This window comes from Narcine bancroftii, chromosome 1 (genome assembly GCF_036971445.1).
Source record: "Narcine bancroftii isolate sNarBan1 chromosome 1, sNarBan1.hap1, whole genome shotgun sequence".
Lineage (NCBI taxonomy): Eukaryota > Metazoa > Chordata > Chondrichthyes > Torpediniformes > Narcinidae > Narcine > Narcine bancroftii.
This window is the reverse complement of record NC_091469.1, coordinates 90,099,249-90,111,507: the sequence shown is the minus strand read 5'-3', so window position 1 is coordinate 90,111,507 and position 12,259 is coordinate 90,099,249. Positions and strand designations below refer to the sequence as shown.

The following is a 12,259-nucleotide window of genomic DNA, read 5'->3' as shown; positions in this document are numbered from 1 at the left end:
CAGGCAGCTGGGTTATTCAAGTTCAAGTTTATTCTCAACTGATTGATTGTACAGGTAAAACCCAGCAAAACAGTTTTCTCTGGTCCTCGGTACAAAAACGCACAAACCCATGTACAGATATAACAGACATACAAACGATACATATAACCATATAACCATATAACGTTTACAGCACGGAAACAGGCCATGTTGGCCTTTCAAGTCCATACCGGTTCACTTGAACAACTCCACTAGCTACTCCGCAAACTCCTGAGGAAGAATTACACTTGAACTTCTTCCCTGCTGATCTCGGTGCGGTCATTGACAATGTTTCACCAGGACATTGCGACCATAGAAAAGTGGTATCCGTGCAACTGGAATCTCTTAATGCTGGTTGACTATTGTTGGACACTGACATGAGAGGCATCAGATGCTGAGTACAAACAAAAATCAGCAGAAAAAAATTTTAGTTCAGTTGAACTAACACAAAGTGTCATCATCTTAATGTGATTAAACATGCTAAATTCAATAAAAAATAATTTGATGTTTCTCCAACTTCCAACATAATACAGCAAATCTGAAATTTTTTATGTTCAGTTTGAAGTTGTCAAAAATAATCCCAATTTTTTTTTTCAGGAAGCAAACCTTTTGAAAAAAATTGTTGTCCAGTGTATTTAATACATTCCTGGTACTTTAAAAAAAACCTCTCTGCTAACATGGGGTAGGAAAGTTTGTGGGGAATACACATAGGGATAAGATTTATGTGCATTTAAAATGACATGGATGATTGGCAACAGGCAGCATGCCTTTGTGTGAGGCAGGTCATCTACTTGATGGAGTTTTTTGTTTGAGGAGGTGATAAAGTATACATAGAAACATAGAAACATAGAAACATTCGACCCTTCGAGCCTGCTCCGCCATTCAACGAGATCATGGCTGATCTTAAAGTTCAGTACCCCGTCCCCGCCTTCCCTCCGTAACCTTCAATACCCTGATACTGAAGAAATATATCTAATTCCCTCTTAAATATATTTAATGAACCTACCTCTACTGCCCTCTGTGGCAATGAATTCCACAGATTCACCACCATATATAAATAAATATTATTAAAATAACAATAGAGTCTTGGGGGCCAGTATGAACAGTTCTTCAGTTGTCTCAGCATTGGAAGAAAGAAGCTGTTTTATCAGCCTGGTGTTCTAACTCTGATACTCATTAATTTCTTTCCTGACAGGAGTAGCTAAAAGATGCTGTGCAGGGTGGAAGGGGTCCTCAATGATTTTGTGAGCCCTCTTCAGACAGCGATCCCAGTAGATCATGTTAATTGGCTGGGGTGGGGGGAGGGATGTGGAGGAGAGACACCAGTGATCCTGTCTGCCAATCTTATGGTCCTGTGGATTGACCTCTAATCCAATGCTCTACAGAAACCATACTACACTCAATAGTGCTCCTACAAAGGGTTGACAAGATGGTGGCTCCAGTCTTCTCAGGAAGTGCAGTCACTGTTGAGTCTTCCGGACAAGTGAGGAGATGTCAATCATCTCATTTGCCTTATCCAGGTTGTTATTCTCAAACCATTTTATGTGATTTTCCACCTCTTCTCTATTGTGCAGCTCATTACTATTGCTAATGAGGCCAATTACTGTTGTGTCATCTGTCATTGCAATTGTGAGTCAGTTATGTGAGCAGGAGCTGGCTAAGCATACTTGCCCTGAGGTACACCAGTATTCAGCATGATGGTGCTTGACGTTCTTCTGCCATCCTGAAAGATGGTAGTCTTTCCTTTAGGAAGTCTTGATCCAATTAGAGAGAGAGATGTTAAATCCAGCAAGGACAGCCTCCCCACCAGCATTTGGAGAAAAATCATATTAAATGCTGAGTGGAAATCAATGAACAGTAGGCTACATGAGGCATCCTTCTCCAGGTGGGTCAGATGCTCTTTGATTCCTTCCATCACCAGACGTTAAAAGCATTCATAATGGTGGAGGTCAGTGCCACTTGGCGATGGTCATTGAGACCTGTTACTGTCACCCTCCTTGGTACTGGGATAATGGTGGCTGTTTTGAAACCTGTGGAGAAGGTGAACTACTGCAGTAATGTGATAAGGATGTCTGTAAGGACCTCCGTCAGTTGATTTGTGCACTCCTTCACTCCCCGACCAGGTATGTAGTAGCATGATGCAGATGTCTGTAATGTCCTCTGTCATTTGATTTGGGCACTACTTCAGCACCCAACCAGGATGTAATGATGTGTTGCATATGTCCATTGAGGATCTCCATCAGTTAGTCTGCACAGTCCCCCAGTACCCCAGTACTTGACCAGGCATATCGTAACATGTTGATGATTTCCATAATGAACTCCATCAATTGGTCTGTGCAGTCCTTCAATACCCAATCAGGTATGTTCTTTGGTCCCACTGCCTTGTGCGGATAGGTTTCTCATCACCTCAACCACAGCTATGCAGGGCGCAGGTTCATCAGGGGGACACGGAACTTCCTTCACTATCAGTCTGTTCTTCTCATCTGAAGTAAATGTTCAGTCAGTCCAGAAGGGAGGTGTTGCTATCTTTGACTCGCAAGGCTGTCTTGTGGTCTCTTATAGTTTTTAATCCCTTGCCACATGCAATTGTGTCATTGGTGCCGCACAACTGTCAGTTGTATTTTACACCACACATTGCCGCATCGTACAGGAACTTTGGCCCTCAATGTTGTGCTAACCTATACATTCCTATCAGATAAAAAAGAAAAATACTGAATCCTTCTTACTTTATAAGCCTCTGTATATTTTTCTGCCTTGTGCCTGTTTAAGAGTCTCTTAAATACCCCTTATGTTTCAGCCTCCACCATCATCCCTGACAAGGCATTCCAGGTTCATCTGTTGCTCCACAGTGTTTAATATCGGACCATTAAACCTGTACTCAGTCTTCTGATTTGACCTTCCAAAATACACCATCCCAAACTTATCCAATTGAACTCCATTTGCCACTTTTCCATCCAACTTTCTTCCTGTCTATATCCTTTTGTAGCCTATGACAACCTTCAGCACTATCCAAAACTCCTCCAAGCTTTGTGTCAATCTACAAACTTACTGACACATCCTTCCACTACTACATCTAGGCGGGCAGTGAACCAACCAACCTTCCAGTCTTTGAGATGTGGGAGGAAACAGGATCACCTGGAGGAATTCCATGTGGTCTCTGGAAGACACTATAGATTCCACATGACAACTCCCGAGGGGAGGACTGAACCCAGGTTCTAATTTTCATCAGTACTCTTCCAGCGGCACACCAGGAAAGTTTCAAGCAACATCAAGGATGCTGGAAAAATAACAGTAATTTTCATGGCATTGCAGAGATATCAAAAAATCTTATGTCAGTCAAATTTAATTTTGTTTCTTTGTTGTGCCTTTCCAGTTTGAGCTTTTTCTTACTATCAATCTTTTGAGACTAGATTCATAAATTTACAAATGTTGCTATATATTGTGCAAATAATACCAGGGTTGTTATCACCTTTTTAGTGAGTCCAATTATAAATTGTCATCTTCCATGTTCTCAATTTGGACCAGATCTTGGAAAATTTGAGCCTTAACATTATACTTGATGTGTGCAGTTGGGCGATTAGCACAAACGAGGAAAAGTAGTTTCCCTGTTGAAGGAATCATATATGTAAGGAGTATCATTTCATAATTAGATCCAGGGCACTCAAGAGTGAAATCAAAATATACCTTTCTTCAGAAACCATGTGAAGATACGGGACTTAATTATCTCCAAAGGCTCTGAATGTGAGGTGAACTGAAGTTTTCTGACTGTCATACAGCAACTTTCATTAGGCATGAAAACAACCATCAGCATTGATCTGGGGTTGAGGAACAGACTGCTCAAGGTGAAATGGAATAGCCTCCTCCTGTTTCTGTGTTTCAATCAAGATTTGTGTCCCCTTCAACTGCTTGGATGAAGGGTCTCAGAGTCAGAGTGCCCCTCCCCCATTTTCTTTTGAGCTGCACGCAGGTTTCCCAGCTTATCCTATTGATCTGAACCTAAATGAAGTCTCATATAAAATAGAAGAGGCTTTTTGTTCATAGATGTCTTTGAGAATCATCCAGAACTTTTTTTTTAAGGCAGAGCACTTCACACACACAAACTATCGAATTCTATAGTTCTCAGAGGAAATGATTTGTCACACCTTCTATTATCCAAGTGTAGTTATCCCTCAACTCTTCTGTACTCTCAGACATAAAATAAGTCAAAAATTTTTGTTGCGTTCTTTTGCTAAGTCCCTGATATAATGTTATCCATTGTGAAGCCCTTTGAGAAAGGTTCAGAATTCATGAGCTGAGGAGAAGAAAATAACTTCAAGCCTGTTCTTTATTCACAACCAGGTTCAAGTTTGTGTGTGATCAATCTTCTGTTCAAATATCAATTGGCATTCACTATCTGGTTCAGTGGAAGAATTTTCTTTCAGATTTTTACTAACCACAGCATTTTATTTTCTCAAAAGGAGAATTATAACTTAAGTTGTTGGTTTTTGATTGCTCACTTTCAAACTCTTTCTCAACAAAGTTCCCTTTTAAGCAAAAAGAGAACGGGAAGACTGAAAGAAATAACAAGCTAGGATAGTTTTGTGTAAAAAATATATAGCTTAAAACTTTTAATCTTCAGGCTAATTATAAACTGTTTAGATAAACTGTAAATGAACTACATCAATAAATTTGATTGACTAATTTCAATTTAAATTTATTAGAAATACTCTAAACAAAAAAATGAAAGAAAAAAGTGACTTTTCCCTCCATTAGGAAAAGTCATTTGCAACAGTTAAATCAAGACCTTTCTTCCAGTTCAATCAAAATAACTAACTTGTATTTCCAAAATATTTGTAATTTTTGTTTCCTTCTGTGCTTTAGGTGATGTTCTGCAATCAACAGGTGGCAATGATCAGTGATCTTCTTCAAGATCTCAGAGCCACAATATCCAATCAGTCATTTAATTTTGTCTTCAAAGTAATTTAGAAGAACTTCCTTATCTACAATAATTTCTTCATATCATCAAAGTTATCATCTGCAGAAATGAACATCCAGAAAGAATTAAATATTGCAGACTCATTCTTGTCCTTTTGAACACTAATCGTCACACTAATGACTGAATGACCTTGTGGAAAAAAAACGAGGAGTATGGTTCAGGTGAATAGTGAAGGAAACTATGACCTGCAGATCTAGATTTCTGGAGTTGTCTCCAGGAATCTGTGATGTCAATGTGCTCTGGGTGGATTTCAGCTGAATTCATCCCAAATTCTAAAATGTGCTGGTTGGATAATTAGCTGCTGTAAATTACCCTTGATATGGGTAAGTGGTAAATTAATCAAAGGTACAAATGAGAAATAGTAAATTGTGAGGCTGTCTGGAAATAAGAGAGGGGTTGAACTGATGGGTTTGTCTTTACAAATTTAATGCCCCTCACAATACTCCTGACATTGTCTCATAACAAAAAAAAACCAAATGATTGAAATCTGAATGATTAGCACAGCGATTAGTGAACACTATTGCAGCATCAGCGATTGGCATTTAAATTTGGCGCTGTCTGTAAAGAGTTTGTACATCCTCCCTGTGTCTGTGTGGTTTTCCTTCAGGTGCTCTGGTTTCCTCCCACCACTCAAATCTCAAAACATAGCAGGGGTAGTTGGTCAATTGGGTGTAATTGGATAGCACAGGCTCATGGGCCAGAGGGCTTGTTAGCATGCTGAATGTGTCAATGAATATTTAATCAAGGTGCATCTGTGGAGAGAGTAAAACATAGTTAACAATCAGGTTGATGACTCTGAATCAAAACTTTGATCAGAATAAAAAGGTCAACAGCCTGAAACATTGACTCTTCTGAACTGGATATTTCAAATATTTTCTTCTTTTATTTCATGGTGGAGGTTCTTTTTCAATAGACCACAGGGTATATTGAATTTAAACACAGACAAATGCTGAACTGAGTTACACATGCCAGCACTCTATGTGAAAGGTTTCTCATTTTTCCAATTTCCCTCCACTTAGGAAAAGGCATCTGCAATGGTTAAATCAAGATGTTTCTTCCAGTTCAATCAGAATAAATAATTTGTATTTCCAAAATATTTGTAATTTTTTTTCCTTCTGTGCTTTAGGTGATGTTTTGCAATCAGCACATGGCAACAATCAGTGATCTTCTTCAAGATCTCAGAGCCACAATAGCCAGCAGACCTGCTGCTGAGGAGGGATGGACATGTTCTCAAATGTGGTGTCAATGTTAGTGCAGCAGTGAGCACAATGTGATTATAGCACCAGTGAATAGGGTTCGAATCTGGCACTGCCTATAAGGAGTGTGTATGTTCTCCCCCTGTCTGCGTGGGTTTCCTCTGGACACCTTGTTTTCCTCCCACCCTGCAAAACATATGGAGATTATTGGTTAATATGGGAATTTGGGTGGCATAGGCTCATGGGCCAGAAGGACCTGTTACCATGTTTTATGCCTAAATGAAAACTAATTTAAATTAAATTGTTTCTACCTGAACCTGATCTTATGGAAGTGTTGGAATGATTAAGTTGACATAAAATTCCTGATGTTTTAAGTTCAGTGATTTTCTTTCCTTTGATTCATAGAAAGACAAGTCCATCCCTTCCTAAGAAGATCACTACCTATGCTCATCTCATTTCCTTATGTTTAACCCATATTCCTCTAAAATGTTTCTATGCCTGTACCTGCCAAAATTTCTTTTAACTGTTTAATTGTACTCACCCCTACTGCTTCTTCTAACAGCTCATTCCCTTCATCCTCTGTGTTGAAAAAAATGCACCTAAATTTTGCTTTAAATTATGTCCTCCAAGAATGGGTGAGCTTGCCAATAACATTAGTAAGAAGGGTTGACTGTATTAAGATGAATATTTTTCCAAAAATACAATATATTTTTTTCAAACCTTACCAATACTATTACCACAAAAGTTTTTTTTTTAAGAATTAAATAAACATGTAAATAAATTTCTTTGGAAATGTAAAATGCCAAGAGTTTCTATTGAGAGATTAGCATGAAAATGTGAATTGGGAGGTTTACAGCTTCCTAATGTTAAGACTTATTATAAGATAGCTCAAATAAGATTTTATTTTGAGGGATCAGGAAAACCAGCATGGGTCAAAATAGAGTTGGATAAAATAGGTGTGAAATTAGCAGAGAAATTTATATATAGATGGGATTCAAAGTTCAAAGAACTGGTGTGAAAGAAGCACTATTGTTGAAACATTTAATTATTATCTGAAATCAGATAAATAATGAAATTGGAACAAAAGTAAGTACCATATATGACACCTTTGATTCAAAAGAATCTTTTACTAAAGATTAGCAATTTTAAAATATTTAGTTTCATAAAGACATTAAAATATTGAAGATTGTTATGAACAAGGTCAATTGATGTCATTTCAACAATTAAAGAATAAATATGAAATAACCTGGAATACTCTTTTTTGCGGGAAAAGTTAGGTCCAAAATGTTTTTACTGCCTTGCAGTGAACTGGAAACTCTTGTCAGGAGAGATAATACTAAGAAATGTTCTTCTGCAATGTACTTTTCATTAAAGACAGGTTCTATTAAACAGGGAATCCATAAATCCAGGCAGAAATGGGAGGTAGATCTAATTATCACAATTGATTAGAAAAGATGGTCAGATCTTTGTCGAGAGTGTATGACAAACATTATAAATGTAAGGTATAGATCAATTCAATATAATTACCTACAACAATTATATTTAATGCCTCAAAAATTGAATAGAATGAAATCAGACTTATCAGATACATGTTTTAGAGACAGGAACATTTTTTCACTCTACTTGGTCATGTTCTAAAGTAAGGCCTTTTTGGGTGGACTTAGGAAAGTATTTTTTACTGAAAATTACAGGTAACATATTTCCACAAAATCCAGACTTTTGGGGGGAAATATAAAAGGAACAAGACCTAAGTTAAAATTATCAATCTACCAAACAAAATTTATCAGAATAGCATTGGCAGTGGCAAGGAAGTTTATAGCAATAACTTGGAAATCAAACACATATTTAGATATGGAGAGATGGAATGTAAAAATTCAAAGTTGTATACTATTGGAGAAAATTACATGCAATTTAAGAAATCAATATGCTACATTTTTCTTGCAAATTTGGAGAGCCTCTTGAAGCCTGTAAAATTTTTCTTCCATAAAACTGCTGATTCAATACTGTGGGATCCCAGTGTGCAAACTGACACATTGAGCAATCCAGGAAACTACTTTCTTCTTTCCTTTCTATAATTAATATAACTATATCTCATTTATATTTTTTGTATAGTTTTGTGTGGGAGAGAGGGGAAGGTAAGGGTAGGGTAAAAACCATCAAACAAACCATTGTAATTTAAAAAGAAACAATTACCACTGTTTTATTTAAACATTTATCAATTACATGGATGGAAGCATTTTAAATAAAATATATTTTTTAAATTATCTCCTCAAGTTTCCAACACCCCTACCCTAGAAAAAAAAACACACTGACTATCTCACCTGTCAATTTTATAGACCCCTATCATGACACCCCTCAGCTTTTTTTTTTGCTTTGGGATAAACAGTCCTAACCCATTCAATCTCTTTCTAATCCAGGCTGTGATTTCTGCACCCTCTCCATCTTAAACACATACATTCAAAATACTCACTGTGTGCCCAAACCAATGAACTGTACAACTGCTACATGATATCCTTACTCCAATTCTAAATGCCTCGGTTGATGAGAGTAAACATACCATGTACCCTCTTCATTTCCTTGTCCACCTGTGTACCCACTGTGCACTTGTGTCCCAAAGTCTTGCTGTTCAAATACACTCCACAAAGGTCTGCACTCACATTTTATGTTGTGACCTGGTTTAACTTCTGAAAAGGCATTACTTCAGTTTTATCTGAGCTAAATTTCATGTACAATCTCCAAGTCTGATCAATTTATAGCTTGAATTTATTGCTTACAAATCAAGAAACCATTGACAACCAAACTATTGTGTGTAAAAAAAATCAATTTGCTGGAGGAATTCAGTGGGGTGAGCTACATCAGAGGAAAAAATCATTTTACTCCAGAATCCATCAACCGCATTCTCTCATGTTCCAACATATTGAATATGTGGATGCACAAATGTTGCCTCATTATTTCTCATCTTTACTTTAACTGCTGGAAATCAGAAATAAAAACAGAGGTCAGACAATATCCATAGGGAATAAAAGCCATTTAACATTTCAAGTTGATGATTTTTCACCATGTCTCAAGTTCCTCTTTATTCATTATGAGGAGGCTGCGAAAATGTCAGTATTTTAAAATATCCACAAAGGTATTTTATGTGTAAAATGGCTCATAGAGCCAGCTAATAAAAACACAATGCTGAAGAAACTCAGCACGTCAAACCGTTTACTTTATAGAGCAAAGATAAAACACATAACCAATGTTTTTGGCTTGAACCCCTCATCAAGGTAAGAGCAAAATGTAGGCAGACACCCAGCAAAATGATGGGGGGAGAGGGGCATAGTGCCTGCAGACTTTCGTGTGTTACTCATGCAGCAAGCTGGCATCCTTCAAGTTACTTTCTTATCAACAGCATCCTTTTGAAACATTCTGACCTCAATACTGAAGTCAGTCAGTTATGTCAAACATCCTTATAAAAGGAGAAATTAATGTCCATAGTTTAATATTGCATATGATATGTTATTTGCACTGCATTTGGGATAAGATGTTCAATGGAGACTTATAACTGTGGTGGCTGCAAAAGATATTTTAGAACTGGCTGATAAGTAGTAACAAATTCCTGGGTGTCAACATTTCCGAGGATCTGTCCAGGACCCTTCTTGTCAATGCAATCACGAAGAAGGCTCACCAGTGGCTATACTTTGTGAGGAGTTTGAAGAGATTTGGTATGTTACCAAAGACTCTCGAAAATTTCTACACGTGTACCATGGAGAGCATTCTGACTGATTCTGTCAGTGTCTGGAGGTGTCAATGCACAGAGTAGGAAAAACTCCTGAGAGTTGATAACTCACCCAGTGACATCATGGACATCAGTATTCACTCCATCCAGGACATATGCAATAGGTAGTGTCTTAAGAAAGCAGACTCTATCCTCAAAGATGCCCAAGCTCTCTTCACGCTGTTACCAATTGGAAGGTGGTAAAGGAGTCTGATGACAAGACAAGGACAGCTTCTTCCACTCTGCCATCAGATTTCTGAATGGGCAATGAACCACAGACGTGACCTTATTTTATCCTATTTTTCATTCCATTTATTTATTTTGAAATGTAATTTATAGCACTACTTGCACTGTAATACTGCCACAGAATAACAAATTTTGTGACACATTCATGAAAGTAAATTCTGAGTCTGATTTTGATTTTTGGTGTTCTACACTGTCATTCGCTCAACCAAAATTGCTTAAATGATGACCTACCACCAATTGGACAAATTGACATCTAGATTTGACTCCAAACTTTCATGATGTATCCTCCAAATTATCAATTCTCAAAGGCTTTGGAACTCCACAAAGCTGTCACGAGGCATTGCGTTCTCACAAATTTCTGCCTTTGTGTTGCCTTCCTCGTGATCACACATCATCCATCTTAATAAAGGAAATGATGACACCCTGGATAACACCGTACTCATTTTCATGTAGCGCAGCAGCCTTCTCAACATTCTGTCAACTTAATGGGCACTCTTAATGATCTTAAGGCCGAGGGAAAAAAAATGCAAAAAGCAATTCCATGTAGTCGGTCATTTGAATAATCTGTTCCATGTGAAAACTTTTCTAATGGTAAACCCAAGATATAAGTGAGATGGCAGATGCAATTTGTCAGAAATAATTTGCATGGTCCACCAAGCATTTAAGTACTTCTAGCTTTACACCATTAACCTATCATTTCATTTTAATCAGCTTTGGGTAAGCTATTATCAAGTAAAGCCTGGTGTTCCAAGCAGGTTCATCATTGAGCAATTAAAAGTGATCTCATTCTGGAAATTCAATGGAGATTGAGCCTGCAGTACAGGCTGAGGGTGAATGCTGTTGCTTGTAGCAAAACATTCAATTGTTTGTAGAGAATTCATTAATTGTTTTTTTTTAAGCTACACTCAGCAAGTACACGGAAGGGATAATTGATTTAGAAATAACCATTCCCCTCATCATTCTGCACAGACATGTTTGTCTTCTGGTTCTTCCTTTGCCAGGGTGAGCAAAATATAATGTTGCCTGGATTTCAGAATCTAGATTACAAAGAAAGATTGAGTAGATTAGGTCTTTATTCATTGGAGCATTGAAGGTTGAGGGGGGATTTAATAGAGATATTTAAAATTATGAGAGGGATAGACAGTAGGTGTGAATAGGTTCTTTGAGAGTAGGTGAGATTCAAACAAGAGGTCACGAGTTAAGAGTTAGGGGGCAAAAGTTCAGAAGTAACATGAGAGAGTGGTGGCTGTGTGGAATGACCTTCCGGATGAGGTGGTTGCATAAAGGTAAATTTTGTCTTTTAAGAAAAAGTTGGATAGGTATATGGATGGGAGAGGATTGGAGGGTTATGGGCAAAGTGCAGGCAGGGTGGGACTAGAGGAGATCACTTAGATCAGTACAGACAAGAGGGGCTGAGATGGCCTGTTTCCATACTGTAATTGTTATATGGTTTTGTGGATATAAATATATCACATTCCTTCAGCGTAGCCTTAACTCCAATAGAAAAGCATTTAATTTTCCAATTTTAGGGAACTCTCCCCTCTATCCAGTTTCATTGTTTCTGTTTCTCCTTCAACTGCTCCTGCTCCCACTTTTCTCTCAAACTTCCCCTCTCACCACTCCCCACCCTGCTAGAGTTCTCCCACTCTATCTGCCTCTCTTTCTCTCCCATCTTCTTTTCCCTATTATCCTATCACCTCTTGCCCTTTTTGTGCCTGCTATCATCCCTTTGTATTTTAATCTTGATAATTGTTCCCGACCCAAAAGATTGTTTGACTTTTGTCCTCCATGGATGCTGCCTGACCTTATGAAATCCTCCAGCTTCTCATTGTTGATTGAGGAAGAATTTTAACCTCCAGCACAATCCATATGGAGCTTTCACTGCCTCCCTGTGACCCCATGTGTTTCCTTTGAATGGAAATTGACCACTTTAACATTCCCCCCCCCCCCCCATTGTGTAGTTGAGTGCAGGAATGCATGGAGAGAGGGAAATAAAAATTAGTTAAGATGGAATTAGAGTAAAATATTGTTTGATAGTGCAGACTTAGTGGGCCACTGTATTTC

At 37.9% G+C, this 12,259-nt stretch overlaps 1 long non-coding RNA gene across 3 annotated transcripts; it reads left to right on the top strand.

Moving 5' to 3' along the window:
• Positions 1–1,659: 1,659 nt before the first annotated feature.
• Positions 1,660–6,448, top strand: LOC138739916 (uncharacterized). 3 transcript variants are annotated; one of them, XR_011342626.1, is made up of 3 exons: positions 1,660–1,903; positions 4,879–5,154; positions 6,120–6,448. It is a non-coding gene; the product is annotated as an uncharacterized lncRNA (long non-coding RNA). The 3 variants fall into 3 exon arrangements; XR_011342628.1 differs by lacking the exon at positions 6,120–6,448 and adding an exon at positions 6,013–6,083; XR_011342605.1 differs by lacking the exon at positions 6,120–6,448 and having other exon boundaries at positions 4,879–5,155.
• The last annotated feature ends 5,811 nt before the right edge of the window (positions 6,449–12,259 follow it).